Consider the following 19,163-nt stretch of genomic DNA (forward strand, 5'->3'; position numbering starts at 1 on the left):
AGAATAGAGTAGCCTGGTCTCTAGTGGCACCTTCTGGACAGATGTTTGCTATTGCCACTTTAGTGGCCTCATTAATTCCAACCAAGATCTCAGAAGCCTCTCCTTGGAAATTATGACCACAACGAACTCCATTGTTCCAGCTGCACATAATTTTAATTGCAAGAAAGCACATTTTGTTTTTATTTCTAACATGATATCCTTTATTGTCTGAGGAGCTACAATGCAATAACTACCCCGTTAACGGTAGTTATTTCATATTTCAAATCTGTTTAGTGGAAACAAAACAATTGTGGTGTAAAACTCTGAGACAAATATTTTGTCAATGACCTCTACATAGCAGATCTTCGTACAATAAGAAATAAATCACTGTCTGGCAAATCAGCAATCTCAAAGATGCCCGTTTAAAGTCGTACATAAGTGCTGGGACAAGTAACCATGTAATAATACATGTTGTCAAATAAGTACATGCCATTTCATTCGTTCATTCACTTTGAACACCTCTTATCTTTGTCAGGGTCACAGAGTGCTGGAGCATATCCCACCTGACTTTAGGCTAAAGGCAGAATACACCCTACGCTGGATAACTTCTATCTACAGGTAATTATTATGCTTACTTGGAAAATACATTTTTTGGTAGCCGTAACATGCAATCTGAAAACAATATATATCTTGTCATCACTATGGGAGTATCCCAAATATAGCTTTGAAATGGACTCCAACAGTAGAGTTTGAATAATACAACGCATAAAATAGTGCTTGGTCAAGATCAGACCACCGCAATTTGTCCTGTAGGTGGCAGCAAGATCACGTATATTCAATTAATCACCCCTTACAAAATATAAAATATGCATTCATTCATTTATCCTCCTTACGAGGGCAATAAAATATACTTGTGATAAATAAAAATGGTTTATACCTTGCCCTATAGATTTTCAGTGGCTTTTGAGTCATGCTTGTAGTGGACATAGTATATTACAAATGTGATCAACCATCTTGCAATGAAAAAAAAAAGTTGAAATATGAAAACAGGGAAAAAGCAGTTGAAACCTTGATGTAAACAGTGTCCAAGAACAAGAGAAAAATTATTTAGCTGCATTGAACTGACGCACACTATTAAATGTAAGTTCAAAAACAACCATGGGTTCGTTAATATACCTCTGTATTACCCTGAAAAGCAGTGATATTTTGTTTGACCTTGACCAGACACTTTAGGCAGAATGTGAAATACCTTCAACATTTGCAACAAGATCACAAGCTAAACTGTAAAATGGAAAATTCTGTAAATTGTCCATTAAATGTTCTGTGACATCAGGACTACTTTTCCAGAAAGTGCTGTGAAATGATTGAGGTTGTAGTAAAATATTGGCTAAATCAGTAAGCAGGGTTTATAAATCGGTTACCATAGATTTTCGAAATTGAGAGGACAACACTCAAAAGCAACATGGCTTCAAATTGAACGGAGTACTTGAGAATAGAAATTGGATTTGGACACTCAGACTGGTGATGGTCTTTGACTGCTATGTCAGAGCAGGTGTGAAATGTGTCAGTGAAAGTTATGTGGAAGGCATTTGTGTCAACTATTGGACTTTTAATGCACTGAACGACTACTGGAGGCATTTAAAAGGAGTCCAAGTAAAGCTTATATATCTGGAAAAGTGCATTCGTGATATACTGTATTATTACAGCGTTACTTACCAACACAGTTTTTTCCTCAATACTCTGTACAATACTTGAAGCCTATGATATGTATAGATACACTATGCATCATTTCAATCACAATGTACTTGTTAAGTGCTGCAGTAGGAAGAACAATTTTGGCTTGTGTAGTTTCAAAGAAGTATCCCACGCCACCTATAGGGGACAGTGTGGTCCTTCTTTCCTCATGCCCATCCGTGCACTGAAAACCCTCCTGTGTGTTGAAGTGTTATGACGCCTTGCTGTATGCTTTCTGTAGCGTCGTGTAGTTCTATCTATCTTCTCCTGTCATACGAGTGCGAAATTGTGTATTTACATAAGGGGGATGAGTGCGTTATTCTGTATTGCTTTGACTTGTCTTCACTGGCCAGCACTCAGGGCAGACAATCTGCTTTATTGTAACTGAAACTGCCCTCTTGCTCCCCTCATCCATCTACCCATCCTTCCCTATTCATCTTGTGCGTTTTCAATACATCTAGGGGGGTTATATGCTCAAAGAAGATATTCCACTTCTGAAATATTTTGTCGTTTAGTAGTCTCTGGATATTGACACAGTGCACTTGTCTTACCATTTGTGTTCCTTTTTCCTGTTTTTCCATCTTCATTTATCTGATCCTGTCATTGTTCCCTTTTTTCAGAAAAAATATTTTTGCATGTGTTCTGCAAAATTGCATAATTCATCATTTCTTTGCACAAGGTTGCAATTTCAAGTGCTTTCAGAAATTCCATTTGTTACCTCCAATCCACTGTGGGAGTTCTGAGAATCGAAGCATGCTAACTTTCTTTCAATTTACAAACATGTTGTCAAAACCATTCAAATCCCATGTGCCAACAACCCTCACATCTTGTTTGAACAGCATGCACCTTGATCCACCTCTCTTGCAACTCAGAATGGTCAAAGTGCACTTCGACCAGTAGATAAGAATTACATTTCCATTTATTTTTTTGAGAGGTTCTTTGTGTAGATGCACAATCCCACCAGTCTATTGCCAACATTTGATTGCTGGCAAACCCTCCCAGTTTAAGTGAATTGCACATCAACACCGTCAATGGTAGCTGATGAGTTTAGGTAACTTTCTTTTCATGTTGATGACAAGAAATAAAAACAAACCCAGAGAGAAATCTGAAGAACATGAAAAAATACTTATAACTTTACTCACAAGCAATAGAAAAAGTTATAAAGTTGACCAAGGCCTTAAACTGACAATACTAATGGTGCTAACAACTCTGCTGATTGAACCCCTGTCCCTTAAAGCCCTGCCTTGATTACTAAAACAAATGAAGCCTGTTAAAAGTTCAGTCTGACCATCCCCTTGCGGATGTCCTCTAAGTCACACTACAGTTTTTCCACTTTCTCTGCTACGGTCCATTAGTTTAGTCACATGTATTCCAATCACACTCTTAACGCGTTGCCCTTTCAAGCCAATTACTTTTACGCTGTCACATTTATGTGTTATCTCTCACTTTGCTGCTGTTAAACCATCGTGACAGCGTTGTGGAAACAGTGACCCTTCTCCGCCCACTCGACACCTCAACAGCAGTTCCACAGCCATTATTGCCTTTAGATCGGTCGTACCCTTATGTAAATATTTCAACTCTAAGTTCCACTCTCTGGCTGTCGTCTCATGGTGTTCTTACATGAACCCAACTTTCCAATGCAAAATGTAGGTGGGAGGGAATAAAAACTTGATATTCCAGACTGCTAACCTCAGGTCACCATGTTGTTGTGCCTAATATCTGGACACATAAACAGTTAAATGAATATTAGTCGCATTTGTCGCTCCTTGGTGAGGACTAAACTAAACATGCTGCCACAATATTTAACGCTAACGCAAAAGAAAAAGGCAACATTTTCCATCACTAAAATTACATGACAGCCTTTTCCACTTATGAAACATGTCTTGGTTGCTATGCATTATCTATCAAGCCTGTCAAAGTGTTCCGCTCAGTAGATTTGTGATTCCCCTTTATCAAAGCAGACAACACGGGTAAATACAAGCAGGTTTTGTCATTCATTTATTCATTCATGTTATATTATATTCATCAAAAGTAAGCAATCTTGTAGTGAATTACAAAAGTGACATGCAGGTTTTGTGTCAACCATGCACTCACTCTACTTGAACTGTGAGGAAAAAGGATACTTGGCCTTTGTTGCCTAGGTTACAGCTTCCTCAAAATAGTGGTGGGAATGTTGAAAGTGACATGACACCTGAGGCCGTAAGACTGCTGGGTCAATGAGTCACTACTGACAGGTTCACACTTTTCAAGCTACATTACCTTAAAAAAAGACACCTTTAAAAGCAAGAAGCTTAAGATCTCTATTACATTATATGGCTTTTATAAAAAGCAATTCATAGTAAATGTTGCATTAAATTGTGTTTTACATTATATATCTTGCAATACAGTGCTATCAAAAACAACAGATTGTGCCGTTTTGGATGGTTGGAATATACTAAAATAAATATTTTGTTCAGATTTACAACAACAAAATCTAGTTCTTCTCCAACATTTCCATTTAATTAATGTAATTGGCATTCAGGTTTGTTGCTAAATACTCTTTAAGAATTCAGTTTGTATAAACTTCAGAAGTCTGTTGTCAGTCTGTTGTGGCAGACATTGGAAATAAAATTTGCTTGAGCAAAGAAAGAGTTCTTCTAGTTTAATAAGCCGCACACTGGTAAGAGGACATAATCCTCTTTGAGAAAGGCTCATCGCTGTACTTCTTGGCGATATTGATCCTCGCAAAGTACAACTTTTATTAAAGATAGTGAAGCGCTGCATTCTGCGCTCTTGCAAAGCATTCTACGATCAAGATTACTAATGGAAATATTCTGCAGATTTAATTCAGATAATAACACACACAGTTTCACCCTCACTTTTTGTGATAGCAAGAGAAAAAAAAATACAAAGTGATGTCTGTTAATGTAAGAACCCTGTTTGGACTGTCTGTTGCTGCACATTTACATCATTTTATTGATAATCCCAGTACTTTAAGGGCTTGGACAACTGACTAATGTGCAATAGATGAACTGATGAGTTTATACTCATGTCTTTCTTTCTTCTTTTTTTAAAATACTTTGTACTATATAAAGAGGAGGTTGAAACTTCCCAAACCAACCAGTTAATTCGCTCTTCACAGCCACACTTGTGAATGTGCATTTGAGATTCTCCTTCATCCGCACATCAAATGAACGGAAAGTCATCCACTCTTACTTTTAGAATCCAGGCGTTATGTATAATTGAATAGTGAAAAGGTATGCTAGGGTGAGAAGATAAACTGGTAACTATTTTACTGGTGTCATGATCCGCAAATAGAAACTGACAAATTTGACAAATGGTTTGTGTTGTTAGATATATTTTCCCATAAATAGATTCAAGTTGTAGATATATTTGCTGAAGTCCAAACTAATGTTTAATGTGATTTCTTTTTAATTGAAAACAAAGTAACTGTAGCAGCTGCAATATAAAAACATCATGAAGGCTTTGTTGTCTAGGTTATGTCTGCTAACACCCACCATCCTACATTTTACAGAAGTCATAAATGAATAATGTCTCTCTCCAACAGTTTCCATCGTCTTTGATCTCATCTTTAGCCACAAAGTTCCCCTTAATTGCCCTAACTTTTGTATTAGTGCCACTACATATACCGCTGCTTATTTCCATAAATGTAATGCGTACTATTTGGATAGGTTTACAACAATGACTTTACACTAATCGTGAAAATCAAAGTCTAATGTACTTTTACGGATCATTTTTAAATATTTGAACTACTCCTTCATTGTTCCATAATAGGACAATGTTGATGCACAGTTGTGACAAAGAATAAAATAACTTACTCTGGAAAGCCAAGCCATTACAACTATTTCTTGCAATAGTCAGTATCGTCAGCTTTCTATTTCATTTGAGGAAAAGCTGGTTGACCAAGTGGTGAACTTCTTATGTCATTGAGTTACTGAGAGGATAATTTATAGTTTATAACATGATTTAGTAACCTTGACAGTGGGAGTCACCATATCAAACGTAGCGTGCTAAATCTGCTCTGAACCCTTGTTGCACCAGTTAAATTTGTTGGGTTGCTTTAGTCCAATATCAGATATGAATACTAATTTAAGACACTCATCCCGTACCCTTGACATTATCCCCATAAGACTGCTCAGAGAGATAATAGGAGCCGCACACTCCAATGAGCTCTCTATTATTAATAGCACCCATTTCTGGATGCCCACCAGACCATTAGTTCATGTTGTGTTCAACTGCTACTTGAGCAACCTAGAAAAAAAAACTGCAGACACCCAAATGAAGGATGATTTTCCAAAGACACGGCCACATGACGCATACTTAATTCCTGAAGTGTATTTCTTTTTGTAAATTACGGTTTTTGCAATACTCCTATTAACAATAAAAAAATCATCTTTTTTCCAGAAATTGACAACCATTGCAAATATAGAGTTTCTACCCGTTCAGAATTTTAAAAAATCCTTAGCTCTGACACTGTTTCTGACCTCAGCCACTTCTCTTTGTCAACAGTTTGATGGGCTAAGTGTTTTTGCGACATCAGAGCGATGCCACCGATATCGCAATTTTAGTAAAGTCAGACACTTTGTAGACTTGAATCAAGTGCTGCTATCAGACATAACAGATGTGTTATCAGCCATCACAAGAGTCTTGCTTCATGCTTCATCGCTTCCTGCACACTCAACCCCTGCATGTAGTTGCCGCCATTGCAAATTAATTTGCCACGGCTTTGTCATCAAAGCAGTCAAAGCCATCGTTAAAGGGCGACTGACATAATTATTATAGCACATGCAAAAGACACGCCATACCTAGTATTATAGCCTGCCAGAATCATATCCATGAGTCAAACACTATTGTTACAAGATATTATAAATAGTTTTTCCAATTCATAATAATGACAAGTATAATAATATATGGGGCATTCATTGCCTTATTCATGATACCCAAACAGTCTTACTATATCATGCATGTTCAATAGATTTGTATATTCCTTTTTGTACAAATTGTGCATGTGACATGATGAGTACCTGGGGAAAACCCACGTGAGTACAGGGAGAACATTCAAACTCTTATTGATTGGAAGTCAGGCTGTGTGGCTGCATCTGCTCCTAATATTTGGAAATATTTCAAACCAAAATAGTCAGTTTGCTCCCTTTTTTCATGTCTTTATTGACTGTCCATTTTGTTTCATCCACCACTCCTTCCACTCCATTGACTTACTCCATTGCCAAAGCTGCTCTGAATATATGATTTGAATGGCTGAGTTGTTTCATCCGCGAAGACAGTTGATCTGTGCAAGTACTTACTTGAAAAGCTTTACGCTCAAAAATACCTTGGGACTCCCTTTATCATGTCTCATTAAATTAAAAGCTTAACATTGATCTAATAATATATCTGGGTCTGTATAGTGAGGTGTTTCCATTAAATATACCTATATATGTATTTGTGCCTCTACTGTACAAGACCAGGCGGCAGTTCACCATTGAGCTTTTATTTATTTATTTACACTTCAAGGCCCTTTTAAACAAAATGGAAAAGGCAAAGAACTAAGTTATTGAATGAAATAAGGTTGAATCAGATGCTTTTTTAAAAATATACATTTGTTGAAGGGAACAAAAGGTGCAGCAGACCATTGAATTCCCATCCCATAGTTGTTCTGTAATGCGGCTGTAATTACAGAGGTTCAAACACATCTTCACCGTCACATGTAGTTGCCGATCTTCAGGTCAAAATCTAAATGAACCCAATATACTGTACCAGTGTGTTTGAATTCTCACTCTCTCTCACTTCATTCTCATCCTTCCAATCCAATCCAATCATCATACGATGTAAGACTATGATGAATGGGTTTGGAATGGAAAAGTGCTTGAATGTTCAAGATGAACAGACATGCTTCATTAAAAAAAGTATGGGCAAGCAAACCAGATGGAAGTGCACGAGCAACCAAAAAGATGGCTCAATCACCAAAGCATAACGAATGCTTCTAAGAGGAAGCAGTCGATTGAGATTAAGTTGAACTGAATCAAAGAGAATGTGTTTATCAGCTACTGTAGAGCTAAGCTTGATTAACACATGGTTTACAAGTTCACATTAGTACTAAATTAAAAGGCAATGGATTCTTTGTTTCATTCAAAGAAATAGCTATGGGTATTAACTGCATATCATTGAAATGTAAAGTTGTTCCCGTAGCCTAAATGTGATGTCATCAAATTCCAATTGACTGTTGATTCGCCCAATTGTACTGTTTTAGGAAAATGTTGAAGGAGGTCATCCTTTTGGTTGGTTATTTTTCTGAGCAATTTAACAAATATGTCTATTGAGCTATTCGACCATTGAGAAGAGGAGCGTGACACTATTTCTAGTTTCGCATTTTTTTTTGAAGTGAATGTTTAGATGTAAATCCAAAGCTATCATTTCTTTTTTCAGATCAAAATCCCACTGCGCCCAAATACATTTTGTACAATCACAGCCCAGGGCTGTTATCTAGGTGTGGCGAGATTTAAGACCCAATCTGTGTGCCAGGTAGACAAGGCTGGAAAACAGGATCAAACAAAAATGATTTCTTTCTAAAAAATACAAAAGTGTCAAACTAGAAACGCAAAGAATAAACTTAATCTGCAACACAGGACATAGGGAACGAGATCAACTTTTCACGAGTAGAACAACCATTTGGAGGGACTACCAATTGCTTGAACCTGAAATTTGGACTCGGTGTTTAGATTTATTGACCATAGCCAATCCATATGACAAAATGACAACCAATGCCTGCAGTCCCTTTGCCCTTGAAGTCATTTTCCTGCTAAAAATGGATTAGAGTTTTCAAAGAAATGGAAGGGCTCTTAAGATGGTTGTGGGGATTCCCCAAGGAGGGTGGCCATGATCATAGCGTGGAGGGCTAGTTAAACAACGATCAGTCAGAGTTCCATTTGTAGTTTTGTTTATTTTCCAAATTGCTTTTTTTAGTTTCTCTCTTGGGTCTGGCGATGTAAGCTGAATCAAATGAGGCAAGAGTGGAATAGGGAAGAAAACATTTTTCATCTCCAGTGGAAATTTGCCTTTTCATAAATGATTATGTATTGATGCAATACCTGAAATGGTGTGTGTTAATAATATAAATATTGACCTAATCCACTAGCATGATTTACAAAAACAGACTTTACTCTGCCGTATTTGCTTATTGAGTTTTATCAACTGATGTACAGTTTAGCGACCGTAATGTAAAACACTGCACGTGAAATGTGTTCAAAGCTTACAAAAATCTAAGCGTTGAATTTTGTATGCGTGTTAGAAAGGCATAACAGGCGCAGAAGGATTTACACAACACAAATAATTGTGAGTTCATGCCAAAAACGGGCTTTCGTATGCGCAAAACACATTCTTGTACGTTTCAAACACGGACACAGTAATTTCCTATTATACGCTTTTGGAATTCTGGCATGGCAACGTCTTAGTGGAGAGGCTGAATAATACATCGTTGAGTTTTATTGAGCAGATGTAGTTCAAGTAGAAGGAAGGTTAGATGCATTCCATGGTGAATAACACATATTTAGTACTTAAGAGCGAATACTCTAATAGATAGATGCACACGTCCACATTTTGTATGTTGAATGTATTCTACACAATACCTCATACTTGCTTACACCAAGCAGTGCAATTTCAAACATAGCTGCAAGTGTATTTTTGTTTTACATCAAAACATTATTCTTTTAACCCTTACATTATGTCATAACCCTCAAAAAGCAGTTTAAAACATGAGGGGTTTAGCACTTTGCTCCCCATAAAGCTGTCACAAAGCAGTGGAATGCCTTCGTCCCACATCATTCCTTCAGTAGCTCTCTCTGCACTCCTGCCTGCGTGTAAATCTTTTATATTGACTCGGCTCACTAACTTTTGGCCCTTTCTACCTTGCATGGAGAGGCTGAGGCTTGTCTGAAGCCTACTTGTTGACACTTATGTATCTCCAAAAGCAATCGGTCAGGACCTTTTGTATTGGGTTCTGTTTTGCACAACCCATAAAGAAATAGAATCTGTGATGTTTTGAAATTTATTCAATGCTTAGGCATTAAAAGTGTATTTTGGGTGAAATAGTGAAAGGCGAGCACAACCAGTTAGTTTGCTGCTGCATCATAGCCTAAGGCTTTGCTAATGGTTCGGATAGGAAGAGTGTACTTTTTTCATCTTCCGCATCACGATAACATTCTCACATTATTCATTACAATGACAAAGAAAAAATAAATAGATCTCTTTTCTAAATTTGTTTAGTCTATTCCATGGCTTACTTCCATACATACACATTTTAATTTGCCTAAAAATATTTTGTTGTTTTCTCTACTCTAGCAAAAAGAAAAATACAACCTTAAGCTTAAAACGTTGACAGCTTGAAATTGTTCTTTTCACTTGCTGAACCTACTAAAGTGATTTTTGTTGCACACTTTAAAATGTTTAATCTAATCGGGCTTTGTCTATTTCTTTCTCTTTTTTTATATTGTCTTTTGCCTTCACGACCTACCGTACTTGTGTGTGTGTGTGTGTGTGTGCAAGCAGGGGGCACCTTGAAGGAAGCACCCAATAAAATCTTAACTGACTTAAGGGTTTAGGTTGGTAATTCGTCATTCGCTAGTTTGGTTTAATTGCTAAGCAAGAAACTTAGAGGAACTTTGTTTTTTTACCTTCCAAAATCAATATGCTGATGTGACTTTTGGAACTATCTACTACGTAACATAAAACTAGCTAATTGCATTTTTTTAAAGGGATTTTTCTCTCCCTATAGAGTTTAGACACTAAAAAAAATATATGTATCGAATCCCATATGTCCCATTCCTCATTTAGTCATAATCAAAGTCCACAGGTGGCACTGGGGGCCTGTGGGAGGATTTTGATGACCGTTTTCATATTGTGAACTGTGCTCGAACAAATACACACGATGCATAACTGAATGTAATAGGGAAATATGTTCATTTAGAAGCAGCTTCTATCGCAGTACATGTTCAATATTCCCAATAATTAATCAATTTATCAATTAGTTAAGGCCATCATAATTTTATCTCTATGGTGAATAATTCATCATCATGAACATGTATTTCAATATACAATGAATATTTTCCATGGGAAAAAACACATTTCTATCAGACAGGACAGGGCAGCAATTATCGGACATGCCAAGGTTATAGGAGACCACAATAGAAATAGTATATTTAAAAAATATTTATATAGATTGAAGAAAATAGTCTGAGCATGTGGATTTAATCCTGTTTCCTCCTATGTTTGGATTGGTCCACATATAAACCTGCTACAAATTTTACTATAAATCATGAATCTAAGTGTAAAGACTCAAACACAGGATAAATAATTTTCGTGATTCCATTCCTTTTACGCAATTTAATTAAAATTTCTTTTTATGTAGTCTGATTAACTGGTTTCTGCTGAAATCCATCAAAAACAAGCCAACTAACGGTATTTTGTTGCAGTGGGTACAGGAATATATATATACAATGTTTGTTTATGTATTTTCAAACATCTTCACACTTGATTGGTCAGCAGAAAATGTTCACATCTATTAGAATGACATCAAAAGAGTTATTGGCTGTATATATTTTAGCAAAATATAACAGGGCACATTTTATTTGTTAGCTTCCTCAACACATGATGTGATCATTAATCTTTAGAAAATGTCACGTTGCATTTATCATCGATGACATCTAAAACATTCATGACTCCCATAGACTCTCAGAGTGCAAGTCTAATGCCGTTTAGTTTTAAAAGTACCAAATGTCTATCTGCACTTTTTGATAGTGAATGAAAAGTGTATTGTACTTTGTCTAATTGTAACGCAATAAGCAACTACAAGTGTCTCAGGGAACAATTCTACACTTTTAAATCCTATATATCCACCAACTTAATGTTGATAGTCAAGATAAGACAGAAATATACTCACGTCACACTAAATCTTCATAATCTTAATTTGCTTTCCCAGTTTTACATCTCAAATTGTAAAATCAAACTCAATAAAACCGAATCATTTGGATCATTAGTTTATCCATTAACAACAGCTAAAATAGACCCATATAAAATGTCTCCTGGATTTCCAAATAAATTATTTATTGCAACTTTGAAGAATATATAAATAGTGTGGGGAAATGGTAGACCTTTTTGATTAGCTAGTGAAAAAATTATAAGAATTAGCACAATGGCATATAAAATTTGGAGCACACATTTTTGGGCATTGACGTCACCTATTACAGTATGATAGGATAAACAGGCATTTGTCAGTAGATGCAAGTGTGCAATTTGATTCCTATAGGCTGTAGCTAGATATAGTTGTACTATGTAATCTTGTAAAAAAAAAAAAAAGGGAAAATGTAAAGTTTGGAATTATGTTCTCTGGATTTGATAATTATTGTAATTCATCCAGAAATGAGTGAGATTGTTTGAAACCAATAGATATATGTTAATTTGAGCTCTCTTAAGCAAAGAGCAGCTCCAGTGAAAATATCTCTCTTTTCAGCACTCTTCCACTGCTGCTGCAAGCAATTCTGCTCCTGATTGGGGCTTTTACCACTGTAGACAAAAACTAGTAAAATTGCCCATTGAGTGAGCTGTAATTCCGATTTCTAAATGAAACACCTGGCTTCATTCATCTGTACTTATTTTGAACTCTTGGCTGGCAGCATGACATCAATGGCAGTAACAGTAGTCAAACATAAGGGGAGGGAAATTATTATTGAACTTGGCAGTCGACGAAAAATGTTTAGCTTTGTGGGCTACGTCAATATGCTCCTGCAGACAAAATATTGCATTGAGGGTAATGGAATGCTATAATTTTGATGATTTGGGTAAGAACAGGTAGGTAGTGAAATAACTAGTCCATTCATTTTGTAAATCAGCTATTCTCTTCACATGACAGCTCATCCATCAATGTTCTCATAGTACGGCTTCATGGCTCAATTGGGATAATGTGGAGTAAAGGCTTTCGATTGGATGATGGATGGAGCTTGATAATCTAATATTTCTAAGCAGTAGTCAAGTGAATTGGCAGTGGACCACAGGGCAGCTTTTGCCAAATTATTGACTAATATTTCATTTATTAAGCAGTTTCAAAGAGTGCAAAAAGACACTTTGGTAATGAGTCAGCGATTTTAATGACAGAAACTTCATTTCAAAAATTTGTGGTGTCTGGGTAGAGCCAGGCATGATAATGAGCAGTGATTTGTCTGCAAATATGTGTTACAATGGCAATAGAATTTGTACTAGCCTAAATATGCACTTTAGTTACATATTTAGTAGGTTCTTAATTTTTAGAAGCCATCCATGATGCAGCAAAGTCAAAATGAAATTTCCTTCTTGTCACATGTGGTAAAGGCACCTAGTGAAATAGTGTGGCGCAGCCATACAAGTGTAAAGCTTAGAACGTTTACTTGTTAGAAAGAAGAAATAAGCAACATACTGTATGTGTTGCTTGAGGAGAGGTACAAAAGTACACCTTGCTTTTGGAGCAACTTTCAATGACTCATTAATAACAATTAGTTCTCGCAGATTATTTAGAAATATGTTTACTTACTCTTGATGTTTACTTAATTCCAGAACAAACATTCTGACAACTGAGAGAATTTTTCCTTTTAATAACGTGTGCGAAGCACATCTCTCCCTATAGAAATGTTCAGTAGCTTGTCTTATTGATATTTTTGCTTCTGGCTGCTTTGTTGATGAATACCCACAAATTCTCCCACCCATATTTATTTATTAATTCATTCAAGCCAACCCCGGATTGGTTGCCAGCCAATTGCAGGGCACAATGAAACAGATAACCACTTAGGTTCACTATCACACTTCCACTAAGTGGGAATCGAATCCAGACTGCCAGTACCGAAGTCAGGTGGAAGAACCACTCCACCGTAGGGTGGCTATTTATTTATTTACATACGCACGTACGTACGTACGAATGTATGTATGTATTTATGTATGTATGTATTTATCCATCCAACTTCATTAACTTTTCTTTCTGAAAGTCAATAGAAAAGCTTGAGGGGAGAAACCAGATCGTGATATTGTTGAAATCATTTTAATCTCCGGTTCAATTTTTCACAAGGCATGGCATTTTTTTCCCCTGTCACCACTGCCTCCAATATCCGTCAAAATCCTAAGTGTAATTTGGAAAATCTCTCACCTGAAAAAAATAACTCTGGGTTTCAATCCTGCATTATTGGCTAACAGTTGGACATGGTCAGCATCTCCATGTGGCAGCTAGGTCTTGCCATATTCCCCGAGGAGCCTGTGCATGGATGTGAAAGTGGTTAGTTATCACTTTCACATCTGTCAGCCGAAAGTGACACCTCCCCGCCTAACATTTCTGTAAACACAGCGAGGAGCTGACTGAGAGGTCACAGTGAGAGGAAAAGTAACTGACAGCATGACATAGAGGATGGTGAAAATGTTTTATGTCATGAGATTTGTTTCAGGTTTTAAACCTGTAGTTGTAGTTAAATCTCCAAGGATTTAATGTGTAGCTGCTTTCTCACAGTTGTCAAAAGTCAAATAGTTACCTAATATTAACTATAGAATTTTATAGAACTCATTTCTCATGTGTTCACATGTCTGACATGTGGTAATGTCAGGTTGAGAAATGAAACAATATATTTTCCATTTTTCAACGTTCAAATATCAATGCATTTATTTCATAGCATCAAAGGAAATATATTGTTTTTATCTGGTAATCATCTGGCGTCATATTAAAAAACACTTGGTCCTTGACTGTGTGGGACAGTGAGACCAGATAAGTGTCAAGTTTAAATGTACGCCGCTCATGTCTGATCTGAGTTGACTCAATGAATTATTTCTTTTATCGGCAGTTGTTTGCTTGGTTGGTTTCTTCACGGTCTTGCATATGAATGAACATTAAAGAGGATTACAGCATATTCCAAATTGGATGATTTTAACTGTACTGTTTTGTTGCCAACTAAGATGGCTGTTAAACATTCACAGAGCCTGAATCAGACTCATGCATTGAGGGCTTAATTAATTGAGTTAAAGGGGACTGTTGGGTCTTGGCAGGGGTACCTGTTGTTGAATATTGTTCCTCTAGCAAATTTGTCCTGTAGAAGCAAGCCAAACTGGAAAAAAACATACAGTTGAGGAAGAATAGGCTTCAAAACAGAATAAGAAACATGAGAGAGTTTGAGAGGCTGAAAATTGGAGAATGGAGCTTTCTTCGGGTTATATTTGAGGTCCCCGTGACAACTGGATTCCCTTCGCTCCCTTTTCTTTCAGACCCTATGCAGTCTTGGCTGCAAAGTGTAAGAAATAAAGTGGAGCTGATGAAGAGAATAACCCCAGATACCCTCGGTTTAGGTTGTGCTCCCTCTAACAGACAGCGGATCCCCGAAAGCACTATTCTTGAAACACCTAGTACTTTTGTTTTGTTCCTCAACTTTTCATTGTTGTAAAAAAGATCAACTTTTCAAAGAATTTAACATCAGTTCTTATCAGAGGAGAATCAATATAATTAAACTTTCATTTTAAGATAGAATGTCTTGCCACAAAATTCAATCACTGTATAAACAGTGTAATACCAGGGGTCTTCATGACATTTTCATTTTTGGTTCAATAGATGGAGCCTGATAGAGTTAATGTCATCCAAGTTCAGTTCAATATAATCAACCGAAACATGGATGTCCTGTCCCTCCTCCTGTCCAAACATTTATAAGTGGGGACTTGGATAATATTTGTTCAAGCACAGAAATCATATTTGAAATCAAATTGTTAACAGGATTGAGAAAAGAGCTCCTAGTGTTTTGAAAGAGATCAACTTGAAGGAATCAGTGTCGAGAAAACATACATATTTAACGCGTGTGCTGAAAAGAACTGCGTAAAATGATGTGGGTGAGGGTACAATTGCAAAAAGATGGCAAACATTTGTGAAGGAGAGGCCCTGCAACAGCTATAGTTCGTGGAAAATTTCAATGATAGTGTCAATGAATAAAAAGCATAAGACATGAAAAACAAACAGTGAGCTGGGTAAAAGGAGCCACTATTATTCAGATGTCCCAGATTTGGTTGGTTCTTTTGCTTGTTTATGTTTGACATAAAAATAATGTCCCACCTCAGGGAAATGTTCTCGTCTGCCAACCATTTAAGACAAGAACTATAGCTTTATACATAAAATCGTCTTGATTAAATGATGTTAAACCCATAGCTTGAATACTGGTACGAGCCAATATAACAGTTCAAACTTGGCAGAAGTGGGAGTTCAAGTTGAACAACTTTATTTTCATTCATGAAAGCTTTTTTTCTTACACCATTACAGTTCAACTTAGGTGGAGATTCACTGAGTGATATTTGACTTGAGATATTAAAAGTATACAGTTAAATTGTTTGTGACAGTAAATAATACAGATACAAGGACTATATTTCCATCCTATGTTGACCAAGAGTGAAATTTATGCAAACATGACTAACATAAATGGTAAAAATTCAATGAAATCAAACAAAGATGCAATAAAAGAATACCATATTCACAATAACCCTACAATCACACTCATAGGTCAGTTTCCTAGATATTATCAAGTGAAAAATAGGTGCGACAGGGACTAAAGACCAAGTCAAGTGTACAATCTTGTTTAGGAGTTGGTTCGTTAATTTGTTGGGTGAAATTAAAACATCCAATAAGGCGTAAAAAAAATCAAAAATCTAGTCACTTGGAAGGAGAGAAGACATGATGTGACAATCTATCATTATTCATGACAGGGAGTTACCTATTGTGAGATAGTTATTTTCTATGTTTGGCAGGTGATGCATCAGGTTGGGTAAGCAACGCTCTGAGGCATATATAAATCAATGATAATGGTTTAGGCTGCCATCATGGCCTTTTCAGAAATTCTGTATTGCACAACAAAAGTGGCATGTAGCAAAGAAAGCAGACTTTTTTTCCCATGTATTCTGCCATCTAGCCGAGACTCCCTTCCCCCTTTTGTTCTTTCTCACTGTCTGCCACATGGCACATGGGATTTCGCCTCATTTCACCTAGTTGACTCATTTTCACTTTTGTGCCAGCAGAACTTGTTGAATTATGGGAGGAATCTATACGTGGCAACTTGCTACAACTAAAGGCTCTGTGAATTAGAAGTGTTTGCAGAGATATTATCATTTTTATGTCCATGGGTGTTAGCAGAGTTTCATTGTTGATGCAACAAAAAAGACAAACACAAGGCAATTATCTTTATCTACATGGATCTAAGCACTCCGATGTGGTTTCTGCTGCGACGAATGCAAATGCCAAAGAAATATACTTTTTCCCCCCCAAATGTTTTTTTTTTTTTTTTTTTTTTAAATACTTTCACTGGGATATACTTGATAAATACCTTGTTTTTCACCTTAGGAAGTTGCAGTTTTCAACTTATAATAACCTCAACACTATTCTATTAGTCGAAATATGTCATCAAATCTGTATGAAAGTCTTTTAAACTCCAAAGAAATAACCTTTTTGGTTTAGAATACATCTTTTGTACTAACCCTGTGATATATCTGACACATATGGTATATGGAAGAGGCCTACACCTCAAAGAACCCTATATTGACTTTTATTAGGTCAATTCTTTTTAAATTGTCATCTCGTTCTCTACGTTTTAGCAAGGCTGCCTTTTTACATTTCTTTCCCATTCTTTAAATGTGAGTTGAATGTGACATTTTGAGATGAAACAAGATGGTTTCAGGTGGTGCAATGAATTAAAAATGTCTCTTTGGAAGGGTGCCTTGAATGACCTCTAGGCTACCATCGATCAAGGAATAATTCCCATTGACTACCAGATCAAAGGTTGATATATCATGTAGTCTAGAAGGATATTTTGCTGTTATTTGGTAGGAGTAACCCTGAAAGGCTTTGATCCATTTTTATTCACAGCGCATAAGGTGGGATTGTTTCATAAAATAAAGAATGGGAGGCATATTTGTCAAAGGCAGGCTTTTATTAAAGTTGTGTCAATGTACTCGTGAATATACCTTGCCTGGGGTAAATACATCGATTCATAATTCATTAAGTTCTCTTATATAAATTATAGCTGATGAGATAATACATAAATCTCAGTACTCAACATATCCCAGAGTGTAGTAGAAAGGAGCAGTCTGCTTAACGGAAATAATGTAATGAATTTGTTAGGGGAGGCATTTATTGCATTCAATTCATTCTGACTGGGAGAGCCTGGCGGCCAATGCCAGCCATGTTCACACACCACTTTTGAAATGAGTTTAAAAAAAGTCTAGCAGAATAATTCCTCAATTTTTTTTTCACTATTAATGTCACCCACACTTTTGATAAGGGAAACTAAATGGTAACACTCCCATTTCAAAAGTTTGAATTCGAGAGGTTTCATTCTGGATATAATTGTGCCCTCATTGGTGTTACAGGCCACGTCGATAGTTATAAATGTTTTACAATAGTTTCTCTTGCTTTGAATAATATTGTTTGATTTATTCTGATCCAGTGCATGCATATACAAAACACTATTTGGTGTTATGTTATGTGTTTACCCTGCTCCAATTTGACGCCTATTGGTGTGGTTTTCATATATATGTATAGTACACATTTACATTTATAGTGTATATCGATGGGTAACACCTGTGGAGTGCAAGCCACAATAGATCACAACAATGAGCTTTACATGCATATACCAATTCCCTGTCAAGCTCTTTGTGAAGATGTAGGGGTAATCTAGCAGACTCGCTTACTCCTCATAGCCATATGAATAATTTGCATTGCCCTTACACAAAGACAGCACGTTGATTTCAGTTAGGAGACAATGAAGTCCTATAACACATTACCAAATATTACTAAGCCATATGATATTAAGCCAATGGAAAAAAAAAACAGACACGAGCATGAACATATATTACAAACCCAGAAATAGTGAACACAGTCAAAAGCATTGCTTGAACATATTTGTTCATGTACCTTTCTCTTTAGGCTCTTTGGTGACCTTTTGTTACCACCCTTCCACTCTTTTTTCTGCTGCATTTTAGCCATGTTAATGGAATGAAACCTCCCAAATGTAGGCATTGTTGTCTAATTTTGCAATTTCTAACTTTAGATTTGACATTTTCGGACTACTGAAATATGAAAAACGGGTTATTTGCCTTTTTTTTACTATTTCATTTAAACTAAGGGTTATTGTCAGGAACCTGCGTCATGTGCAATAAGCTCTGCAACACGCCTCCCCTGTGTCTTTCTACCTCCCTTGTCTGTGCTATATTTCCTCCCTAAAACAACACCTTCTCACCAAGCAGTTGAGTTTCCTTTGACACAGTACTCCTCGATTTGGCTTGTTTCATCATGAATGTCTAGTTGATAGCATATCAGGAGTAGCAGATTTGGCTGTACAAGCTCTATAAATAATGAGACATCATCACAGCAGGGCTAAATGTAACTGGTCGGAAAACTAAAATAACTAGAACATCCGCTTCGAGTT

General features: G+C 36.5%; 1 long non-coding RNA gene across 4 annotated transcripts in view; it reads left to right on the forward strand.

Moving 5' to 3' along the window:
• Positions 1–19,163, forward strand: part of LOC144091430 (uncharacterized) — a 202,581-nt gene that overhangs the window by 10,621 nt on the left and 172,797 nt on the right. For all 4 annotated transcript variants that reach the window (XR_013305700.1, XR_013305701.1, XR_013305702.1 and 1 more), the window contains exon 4: positions 515–597. This is a non-coding gene — a long non-coding RNA (uncharacterized LOC144091430). The remainder of the gene's footprint in view (positions 1–514; positions 598–19,163) is intronic.

The sequence above is a fragment of the Stigmatopora argus genome, chromosome 17 (genome assembly GCF_051989625.1).
Source record: "Stigmatopora argus isolate UIUO_Sarg chromosome 17, RoL_Sarg_1.0, whole genome shotgun sequence".
In the NCBI taxonomy this organism is placed as follows: domain Eukaryota; kingdom Metazoa; phylum Chordata; class Actinopteri; order Syngnathiformes; family Syngnathidae; genus Stigmatopora; species Stigmatopora argus.